The sequence below is a fragment of the Herpailurus yagouaroundi genome, unplaced genomic scaffold (assembly GCF_014898765.1).
Source record: "Herpailurus yagouaroundi ecotype Mexico unplaced genomic scaffold, PumYag 187, whole genome shotgun sequence".
Classification (NCBI taxonomy): domain Eukaryota; kingdom Metazoa; phylum Chordata; class Mammalia; order Carnivora; family Felidae; genus Herpailurus; species Herpailurus yagouaroundi.
This window is the reverse complement of record NW_024412418.1, coordinates 11,902,499-11,913,646: the sequence shown is the minus strand read 5'-3', so window position 1 is coordinate 11,913,646 and position 11,148 is coordinate 11,902,499. Positions and strand designations below refer to the sequence as shown.

General features: G+C 39.9%; 1 protein-coding gene and 1 long non-coding RNA gene across 5 annotated transcripts in view; one reads left to right on the top strand and one right to left on the bottom strand.

The window, feature by feature from the left end:
* Positions 1-11,148, bottom strand: part of LRRC4C (leucine rich repeat containing 4C) — a 1,211,302-nt gene that overhangs the window by 985,054 nt on the left and 215,100 nt on the right. The window lies entirely within an intron of this gene.
* LOC121043529 (uncharacterized) lies at positions 7,391-10,159 on the top strand. The gene is made up of 2 exons (XR_005796884.1): positions 7,391-7,704; positions 7,939-10,159. It is a non-coding gene; the product is annotated as an uncharacterized LOC121043529 (long non-coding RNA).

Here is an 11,148-nt window from a genome sequence, read left to right as displayed (position 1 = left end):
TCTTTCTGGCCTGCCAAGTTTCAAAAGAGAGATCAGTCACGAGTCTTATAGGTCTCCCTTTATATGTGAGGGCACGTTTCCCCCTTGCTGCTTTCAGAATTTTCTCTTTATCCTTGTATTTTGCCAGTTTCACTATGATATGTCGTGCAGAAGATCGATTCAAGTTCCGTCTGAAGGGAGTTCTCTGTGCCTCTTGGATTTCAATGCCTTTTTCCTTCCCCACTTCAGGGAAGTTCTCAGCTATTATTTCTTCAAGTACCCCTTCAGCACCTTTCCCTCTCTCTTCCTCCTCTGGGATACCAATTATGCATATGTTATTTCTTTTTAGTGTATCACTTAGTTCTCTAATTTTCCCCTCATACTCCTGGATTTTTTTATCTCTCTTTTTCTCAGCTTCCTCTTTTTCCATAACTTTATCTTCTAGTTCACCTATTCTCTCCTCTGCCACTTCAATCCGAGCCGTGGTGGTTTCCATTTTGTTATGCATTTCGTTTAAAGCGTTTTTCAGCTCCTCGTGACTGTTCCTTAGTCCCTTGATCTCTGTAGCAAGAGACTCTCTGCTGTCAGCTATACTGTTTTCAAGCCCAGCGATTAAATTTATGACTATTATTCTAAATTCACTTTCTGTTATATTATTTAAATCCTTTTTGATCAGCTCATTAGCTGTTGTTATTTCCTGGAGATTCTTCTGAGGGGAATCTTCCGCTTGGTCATTTTGGATAGTCCCTGGCGTGGTGAGGACCTGCAGGGCACTTCCCCTGTGCTGTGGTGTATAACTGGAGTTGGTGGGCGGAGCCGCAGTCAGACCTGATGTCTGCCCCCAGCCCACCGCTGGGGCCACAGTCAGACTGGTGCGTGCCTTCTCTTCCCCTCTCCTAGGGGCGGGATTCACTGTGGGGTGGGGTGGCCCGTCTGGGCTACTTGCACACTGCCAGGCTTGTGATGCTGGGGATCTGGCGTCTTAGCTGGGGTGGGTAGGCAAGGTGCACAGGGGCAGGAGGGGCAGGCTTAGCTTGCTTCTCCTTAGGTGATCCACTTCAGGAGGGCCCTGTGGCAGCAGCAGGGAGTCAGATCCGCTGCCGGAGGTTTGGCTCCGCAGAAGCGCAGAGTTAGGTGTTTGTGCGGAGCGAGCAAGTTCCCTGGCAGGAACTGGTTCTCTTTGGGATTTTGGCTGGGGGATGGGTGGGGGAGATGGCGCTGGCGAGCGCCTTTGTTCCCCACCAAACTGAGCTCTGTCGTCGGGGGGCTCAGCAGCTCTCCTTCCCTTTGTCCTCCAGCCTTCCCACTTTCTGAGCAGAGCTGTTAACTTATGACCTCCCAGCCGCTAAGTTGCGCTTGCTGTCGGAACACAGTCTGTCAGGCCCCTCCGCTTTTTGCAAACCAGACTCGGGGGCTCTGCTTGGCCTGTGAGCTGCCCCTTCGCCCTGGCTCCCTCCCGCCGGTCCGTGGAGCGCGCACCGCCTCGCCGCCCTTCCTATCCTCTTCCGTGGGCCTCTCGTCTGCGCTTGGCTCTGGCGACTCCATTCTGCTAATCCTCTGGTGGTTTTCTCCCAATAACACAGGTTTAAGTTCCACCCACATGCCAAAGACCAAATTTGCATCTCTAGTCTCAAGATATCCCCTGAAATCCAGACTTTATATTCAGTAACTACAAATGAAAATCTAATAACTATTTTACAATTAAAGCTTCTCCAAACACACATGTAGTACCTACTTGTTTTCAATCCAAGATGCCATCTTGTCTTCTCTACCTCATCGACTGGCAATTCTGTCCTATCATGACCAAAAACTATGTTTTAGCCTTTATTTCCCTTTCTTACATTCCACTTCCAATCCATCAGCAAATACTATTGTTTTACATTCAAATATATTCTGAAACTGCCCATTAGTGGCTACTGCCAGTGCTATCTGCCTGGTCTAGGGAACTAACTTCTCATGCTTGGGTTCTTACAAGAGACTTCTAACCATTCTCCCTATTTTCACGTAGGTTTTATTCCACATACAAATATCAGAGTAATTCTTTGAACACGGAAATCAAAACAAATCTTCCCTCTATTCGCAGCCCATCTATGCCTTCCTATCTTTATTCAGAGTGAAAACCTAATAACTCATCATGACTTACAGCACCATACTATGTCTTTCACTGACTCTGCTTCTACTACCTCCAGAGTGCCCATATTAGATCCATACCAAGTCCCTAACTATTCCCTACAACCCTAGCATGTTCTCTTCTCAGGGTCTTTGCATTTGCTACTCCCACTGCATGGAATGTTCTGTACTCACAACACTCCTTCTCATGTGTCATCTAGGGCTCTGATCAAATGTTTCTGTATCAGAAAAGATTCCCATGATTCATGTATAATAGCATCGTAGGCCAGTCACTGCTACTGTTTGCCCTGTTTTATTTTTCTTTATAACATATTTTTCATTTATTTGTCACTAGTTCTCTTTCCTCATTAAATTTGAACATAATGTGGACTCTCTTTTGTTTTACTTCCATATCTTGAGTGAATAGAATAGTTCCTGGCACATAAAAGATTTTTTAATAAGTTCCAGAATTACTTGAAGAGTCTCTTCACAACAATGAGTAGAATAAAAAAAAAAATGGATTGTCCTCACCTGATTTAGAATACTTAAAAAGCAATTAAGAATGACAAAGTTTGAGAACTCTTGACTTTCAAATATATAAAATTTGTAAGGCAATCTCAGCAGAGAGAACAGGGTCACACCAATCACACCTTGTGACACTTTGTAAAGGTCAAGCATATTTGAAATAAAATTTTCATTGACATAATATAAAGTGAGCCCTGGTGTAATAATTAGGAAATATTGATTTGGGAAATCTGATGGCTCAGGCTTTCTGAGATACAGAGACAGAGAGCCAAGAATCACACAGGCTGATGATGACTTGGCATCTTTTTATCTTCTTTCAACCCATCTTTAGCTTGCATGAATCCATAGGGCACATGCTCAGTACATCTGGCTGAGTGTTTTGGCCCTGATAATGTTTCCCCATAACTATTAACATAAAACCACCTCAAATTAATATCTCTGCTAAATTAAACTTGACGTGGTTCAAAATGCAAGCCAATCTGTTTTCAATTCCACAATCACTCATCACTGTCATTTTATTAATTCCTGAGACAGAAGAAGCTTCAAATGTATTAACTTTGTTAAACAAAATCTGATTTTATGACTCAAATGTCAGTCTTCGCAGTTCAGCAAATTCTTTTAAATATTCTACAGCATTTCCTACATTACTTCCATGGACAGTTATAGAGAACTTTCTTTGATTTTTTTTTAACAGGATAGAGTTGAAAAAAATGTACCCAATTTTTTTGCCGCTACAGTAGCTATTAGTCTTTATCTTCACCTTAGACTTGACAAAAAAACAAAAACAAAAACAAAAAAACCTCAAGATCAATTTAGCATACATTTCACAAAAGCATTTTGGTTACCCTTTGAACAGCAACTTGACATATCACCACCTTTGAATTCAAAATGTCTTAAGAGAATATTTCAGCTCTACCATTAAGAAAACAGTTTCATTTCATGAGATGCAACAAATAAGGACACAAACAGAATATGTCACAACATGAACTCTCCTCTAAACCTCATCACCAACATCTAATTCTTTTTTGTACAGCTCAGTGCCTGCACCTACCACCTGAGACCCTGATTATTCTTCATTCTTTCTCCTACAACTTACCATGCTTTGTCTTCCTATTTACCATCCCCTCATATGTCCTTGTATAAACAGTGTATGTGCATTAACAGTGAAATATCTGTCCTGTTTCCCCCTGCTTATCACTTATTTCTCCTTTTGTATTATTCCAAATCATTTAGCACTCACAGCCTAATACGAGTATTTTTGGAAACTATATCCTCAATAATATATAGCCAAATGTGCATGATCACATTTTGTAGGGCACAATTAAGGACTGTGAAACAGCCTGGATTAATTCAGAGCTAACCTACCAGAATTGACTAACAAAAATGAACATTAATTACCATACCCTGTCTCCTTACTACAGCTGAGCTTAATTTTCATGGCCTTAATATTACCAAAATAACACAAAAATGAATACACTCTTGTGGCCTTACCATATGATGATCAAGGCTGAGCATTTGAACATTGTAATTGTGTGCTATTACCTGTTTAGCTAACATTTGTGTCAAGTAGAAAAAGATAATACAGGCATTATATTTAAAGAATATCTTGTGATAATGATGACCATCATACACCAATACAGAAAAATGATTAGAATAAATGAAAGTAAAGATGTAGACATGCTTTGAGTGTATGCACGCCATATGCTTATGGAAAAAGACTGAACAGGGAAATGAAGAAATAAAAAGTGTTTCTTGTAGGGTTGGAAGATATCAAAGAAAAAACATGCACTGAGCGAAGAAACAGGGAGGGAAGACCTTATTTAAGACTGCTGCAACAGAGGAGAGAAACTACTGTAATGGGCCAGAGAGATTGAACTCAACTCCACTGACACAAAAGGCAGGAGAGTTTTTAAGCACTTGGGTGAGCTAGTGGAGGAAATTCGTGGAAAGGTTGGAAGGTTTTGTTTTACAATTTGAAAGATTAAAATACTGTGTAAATTAACATTCCTGGTACATTTCAGCTCCTTCACTGCCAAACCCAACAGTAGTGGTTTCTTAATTTCTCTGCTTTCTCTTTTTTTAATGTTTATTAATTTCTGAGGGAGAGTGGGGAGGAGCAGAGAGAAAAAGAGAGAGCGATTCTCAAGCAGTATCTGCACTGTCAGTGCATAGCCCTATGTTGGGCTTCAACCCAGAATGGTGAAATCATGACCCGAGCTGAAATCAAGAGTGGGATGCTTTAAGAGACCCTTAAAAACTGAGAACAAACTGAGGGTTGATGGGGGGTGGGAGGGAGGAGAGGCTGGGTGATGGGTATTGAGGAGGGCACCTTTTGGGATGAGCACTGGGAGTTGTATGGAAACCAATTTGACAATAAATTTCATATATTGGAAAAAAAAAAAAAAAAGAGTGGGATGCTTAACCAGCTGAGCCACCCAGGAGTCCCTCTGCTTTATCTTTGTTCATGATAACCAAAGCATAAAGATAACTGCCTCATCAAACTTTAAACTTCACATTATCCTTATTATCATCCTATATCTATTAATAGGGAAGTTTATGATTAGGCCATGTGTTGGCTATTTGGCACTAACTAAAGATAGGCTCCTGCCCTTCCACAGACACTGGGAGACAGGTGCATCATCTTTGTTGGTGATTATATACCAAAGGGATGGCCCCCAGATCCTTGGAAAGATATTTCTGGGCGATAAAACTGGCAAGACTCTGGGAGAAGATTTATATCCCAAAGGGGCAGAGAAGAAAATTATAGGGGCGCCTGGGTGGCGCAGTCGGTTAAGCGTCTGGCTTCAGCCAGGTCACGATCTCGCGGTCCGTGAGTTCAAGCCCCGCGTCAGGCTCTGGGCTGATGGCTCAGAGCCTGGAGCCTGTTTCCGATTCTATGTCTCCCTCTCTCTGCCCCTCCCCTCTTCATGCTCTGTCTCTCTCTGTCCCAAAAATAAATAAACGTTGAAAAAAAAAATTTTTTTTAAATAAAAAAAAAAAGAAAATTATAATTTCAACTTTTCTAAAGTAAATGCTCTATGAAGAAGAAGTCAGGGGCATATGGTCAGAAAGAAACCTTCTTAAAATTTAGTCAAGCTAAGGGGAAAATTAAGGCCTTCAAGGTCAAGGATCAGGGGTGATATTTTCTACTGCCTTTATTTTTGGTAACAATATATTATCTTTATTTTTATTTATTTATTTTTTTAAATTTTAATGTTTATTTATTTTTGAGAGAGACAGAGAGAGAGAGAGAGAGAGAGAGAGAGAGAGAGAGCATGAGGAGGGGAGGTCCAGAGAGAGAAGGAGACACAGAATCCAAAGCAGTCTCCAGGCTCTGAGCTGTAAGCACAAAGTCCCATGTGGAGCTTGAACTCATGGAGTGGTGAGATCATGACCTGAGTCAAAGTCAGATGCCTAACCAACTGAGCCACGCAGGCGCCCCACATTATATTATTTTTAAAATTATTTTTAATGTTTATTTAGTTTTGAGAGAGAGACACAGCACAAGTGAGGCAGGGGCAGAGAGAGAGGGAGAAACAGAATCCAAGGCAGGCTCCAGGCTCTGAGCTGACAGCACAAAGCCTAATGCAGGGCTTCAACTCACAAGCTGTGAAATCCTGACCTCAGCTGGTCGGATGCCCAACCGACTGAGCCACCCAGGCACCCCTATATTATTTTTATAAGATACATTTAATTGAAGTCTAAAAAGCCACAAAAATTGCCTCATCTAATAAATTCTGAATCCACCAAAATGGTCTTTTGGACAAAAGCAGTGAAGGCTATCACCTACGTGCCTATTCCTCAAAAGAATCTTGTAAATTTTCTAAGAACACTAGTCCCAACTGGAGACCAGCTTTCAAAGATCCAAAGAAACAAATATGAGTATTTCCACTGCCACCATTTTTAGCTTTCTAATTCCTCAGGAAGTAAAATATCAAATTGCTGGATGGCTGTGAGATACATTGTGATCATTAAAATCAAGGCAAGAGACCACAGAAATCTCTTAGCTGGTTCCTTTCTATTTCCTCTAATTATCTGTTCTACTAAAATTTCAATTTTTATTGAGCAAACCTCTCCAAGTAGCTCCTGCCACCTTGAGTTAATTGGAAGTATTTAAACATATACGTGTGAACTTATAGAAGTTCACGTTTACCCAAACTGTGAGTCTGGTAGTGTTGTAGAGTTACCACATGTTTTCCTAGAATCATTTCTGCTAATCTGCATTTCATCTTCCATGAACAAATGTGATAATAGTATATAAGTCTTGACAAAGGAATAAACAGGGCTGAGTCTTGCCCCAGCTCCACTATGAAATACAGCACTGAGCAAATATTGTCACGTCCCTGGCCAACATCACTGGTACAAATCAATAACATGAAAAGGTTAAGCTCCAAAATTACTAATATCTCCTTCATCAAAATTTCATGATTCTGATTCTACCATCTCACAAGATGTCTGTGAAACAGAAATTTGTTCAAATTTTTGGAGAAATATACAACTCTGCACCCCAGCAGAAGCAAAAGAATAATGTTAGCAGACAGGTTTAGAACAATTATCTACCATCCCAGAAAAAACACTCCGCAGATAACCAGCCACAAAGTAAATTTAACGTTCCTAAATTCTTTCTATGTGAGATACTAGAAATGATCATGTAACCAACCTCAACTCTTATACTAACTGCTGAATTTTAACTATCATTTTAATTTGTTTCTATAAGGAAAGGACCACATAGTGTCCATGGTATCTAAAAAAAAAAACCAAAAAACAAAACCCTGCAACCTCATAAAATACTCCCCAATATCCTTTTATTGCAAAAAATATTTAGTGAGATGATGATACTATGAATTTATTTATGCTTTATGGTAATATTTTATGCATTGTGATAACATTTTCATGTATATGAAAAATAAATGAAATGCATTGGAAGCATGTTACTTAAGTGGTATGTAATACCTCGTTTGTACATAAAAGGAAGAATCACTTTACAATAAATCCATAACTATCCCCAATTCTTCCATTTTCCAAATCTGGGAATAACTGATCTACCTACATTGGCCAGACCTGAGTTTGACTTTTTGTAAGGGGTAAAAGGTTTCACAGTTTAAAAAAAATTTTTTTTCAACGTTTATTTATTTTTGGGACAGAGAGAGACAGAGCATGAACGGGGGAGGGGCAGAGAGAGAGGGACACAGAATCGGAAACAGGCTCCAGGCTCTGAGCCATCAGCCCAGCGCCTGACGCGGGGCTCAAACTCCCGGACCGCGAGATCGTGACCTGGCTGAAGTCGGACACTCAACCGACTGCGCCACCCAGGCGCCCCGAAAGGTTTCACAGTTTTAAAATACTATGTAGCTCAGGTCACTTAAGAGCTTGGCAAATGTAAATGCAACAGCCAAACCTGAATGAAATGGATCGTTCATCTAAAAAGAAGTGGATCCTCTGTGATTTACCCAAGAGTCAGAATTGCTCCAGTGACAAATCATAGTTCATGTGTTGTGCTCTGAGCCACCCAAGTAGATAATATTTCCCTGTAGAAATTTGTGTAAGTAACCCCTCAGTGTCTACTGAGATAAAAGTAGGAACTGATAGTTACAAGCATACATGGTAAATAGTTAACAGAATCTATAATTCATCATTTTTAATCCTCTCTTTACTGTAAGACCGTCTATTCCTAAAAAAGAATGCCTTAGAATTCTGGCGACTGGCTGTTTCAAACAGCCAGGACTGAAACCTGCCGGAGAAAACACAGACAATTCCACATGCTCCATGGCATAGAATTTTCCTCAAAATGCAAGCTCTTTGGGAATGGCCAGGCCTTTTTCCCTAGAATTGCGTTTAACCATTCTGGCTTTGCCCCAGCATACTGTTGGTTATCGATAAAGCTTTTATCATCCAAAGCTGCCAAATAAAATGTACCAAGATACTGAATGTATCATGCTCCTCATTCTTCAAGTGAAAAACCAAGGTTGTAGTGCATCTGAGCCTGGGAACATTTCAGAATGTTAAAACAGGTGGAGTAAAGCTACTTTGTGCTTAGTATGCACAGGAAACTGCTTATTTTCCTGAGTTTGTTGCTGGGGCGGAATTAACCCATTAGAAACTAAATATGCAAATCAGATGCAAATTAACACACCATACCATTCCCTACAAGTTCAGCAAAGCTTGGCCTTTTCTTCCCAACAGTGTTCCAATGAACAGGCTATCTGGACACCTGCCATGTGCATGGAACACAATATAGAAAGACCTTCCCTTGTTTACTGAATTAAATGCCCCTAGTTATTTGCCTTTGACGTTCAACAAGCTTTGTGCCCTTATCAGCTAAAATAATCTGAGCTGGGTGGTACTTAAAAGTAATTTTAAAATACTGTCAACTAGTCAAAAGCTACATAATAGTGACCAGGGCTCAAAGAAATGGCTGTAGTAGCAATTTGAAACAAAATAGTCCCGGGGGGAAACTAACAGATCTTGGTCCATTTATCCCAGACAATAAATCATGACCTAGACAAATTGAGGTATATTGAGACTTGATTGCTTAATGGATAATCCATTGACCTTTTAATCTCTTGGATCCTTTTCTGTATTCATCTTTTTGTGCCAGGCAGCACATCACAGAGCAGGCAAAATTGTTTTAGCCAAATGTGAGATTGTAAAAGAGAGTATTAGGAGCTCAGCAGCTATTTTTTTCCCTCCCCATTGGTATTTCTTCACTCCTCCCGATAACCTTGAAAACCCACAGGTATGGTGAAAGAGAATTCTAGAACACAGACTCAACAGCCCTGTTCGAGCCCAGTGTGTTACTAATTAGGTATAGACTGGGTCATTCCAAGCAATCAGTTGACATTAGCAACCTGACTACAGGTAGTCAATATAATTTCTTTCTCTGCTTAAAGAAGCAGAGTAGCTTGATAACATCAATGATACCAAATTGAAGGCTGATTTTAGGGGAAAAAAGGAAGCAGCCCTTTGGAGTATTGGTAACAAGGAGCAGGGGAGAAACTTAAAAGTCTAATGCTCTGAACTTGATAAAATATAGCTTAAAATAAGAAATTCCAAATAGTAGGTTAGTAAAAAGTGGCTTGATTTTTTAAAAGGTTGGCTCCTGTATGTTTGTTTCTTTATCCAAACTATTTTCACCTTACACAGGAACACAGTCTTATTGCCAACACTCCTGCATAGCTCAGTCATCTGGGTGAAAACATAACTAAATACTACATACAGAGTAATCAATCAATCAGTCAATCTAGGAAAATGAGCAAGTCTCACCCAGCAGGCTCCCACCCTAGGGAAAGTAACACACTATTGTTTTTACTCTATCAAACTCTATCCAAATCAGTAAACCAATCAGTTACTCCATTCTACCACCAGTGTGGGTAGATTAAATACTAATTGCATTGTTTAGTCAACCATTCCAAACATCAAGTGGCATCAAGACCCACCACATTATATAAGGCCCCATCTGTTCTGTTGAATTGAATTAGAAATCCAAAAAAAAAAAAAAAAAAAAAAGGAAAATGAATTCAGCAAACCCAAAGATTAATACAAATCAGAGAATGGTATTAATAACAGAATCAGAATTTACCCATGCAAATTAATCCATATGTAGAAATGAGGCTCATTCAATTCCTGACAATATAGAAATATTTGATTAACATTAAAAAATAACAGCTTCTCTTTTCATAATTTGGCTCTTGTTGGTGATGCTGCTATAAACACCAGGGTGCTTGTGTGGGTTAGAAGCAGTGGTTTTGTTAATCTTTGGGTAAATATCTAGTAGTCTGACTGCTGGATCACAGTTTTTGACTTTTGCTTAATTTTTTGAGGAAACTCCATACTGCTCTCTAGAGTGGCTGCACCAGTTGGCATTCACACCAACTTGTAAGAGGGTTCCTCTTTCTCTGAATCCTTGCCAACACCTGTTGTTCCCAGTGTTGTTAATTTTAGCCATTCTGACAGGTGTGAAGTAGTAGTTTTAATTTATATTTCCTCATTGTAGTTTTAATTTGTATTTCCCTGATGGTGAGTGATATTGATTTTCATGTGTCAGCCATTTGGATGACTTCTTAGGAGAAATGTCTGTTCATATCTTCTGCTCGTTTTTAATTGGATTAGGATAGAGCTAGAGAGTATTATGCTAAGCAAAATAAGTCAGAGAAACACAAATACCATATGATTTCACTCATATATGGAATTTAAGAAACAAAACAGATGAACATGGAGGGGAGGAGCAAGGGGGAAAGAGTCAAACCAGAAACAGACTCGTAACTATAGAGAACTGAGGGCTGCTGGAGGTGAGGGGGGCGGGGGAGATGGGTTGCACAGATGATAGGGATTAAGGAGTGCACTTGTGATGAAAAACAGGTGTTGTATGGATGTGATGAATCACTGAATTCCATTGCTGAAACTAATATTGCACTGTATGTTAACTAACTGGAATTTAAATAAAATAAACTCTCATACTGGCAAGTGTTGTTTTCAAATGAGAGGAACTGGTGAAAGTCTGTTTAGATCACCCTGAAAATCCACCACAATTTAACC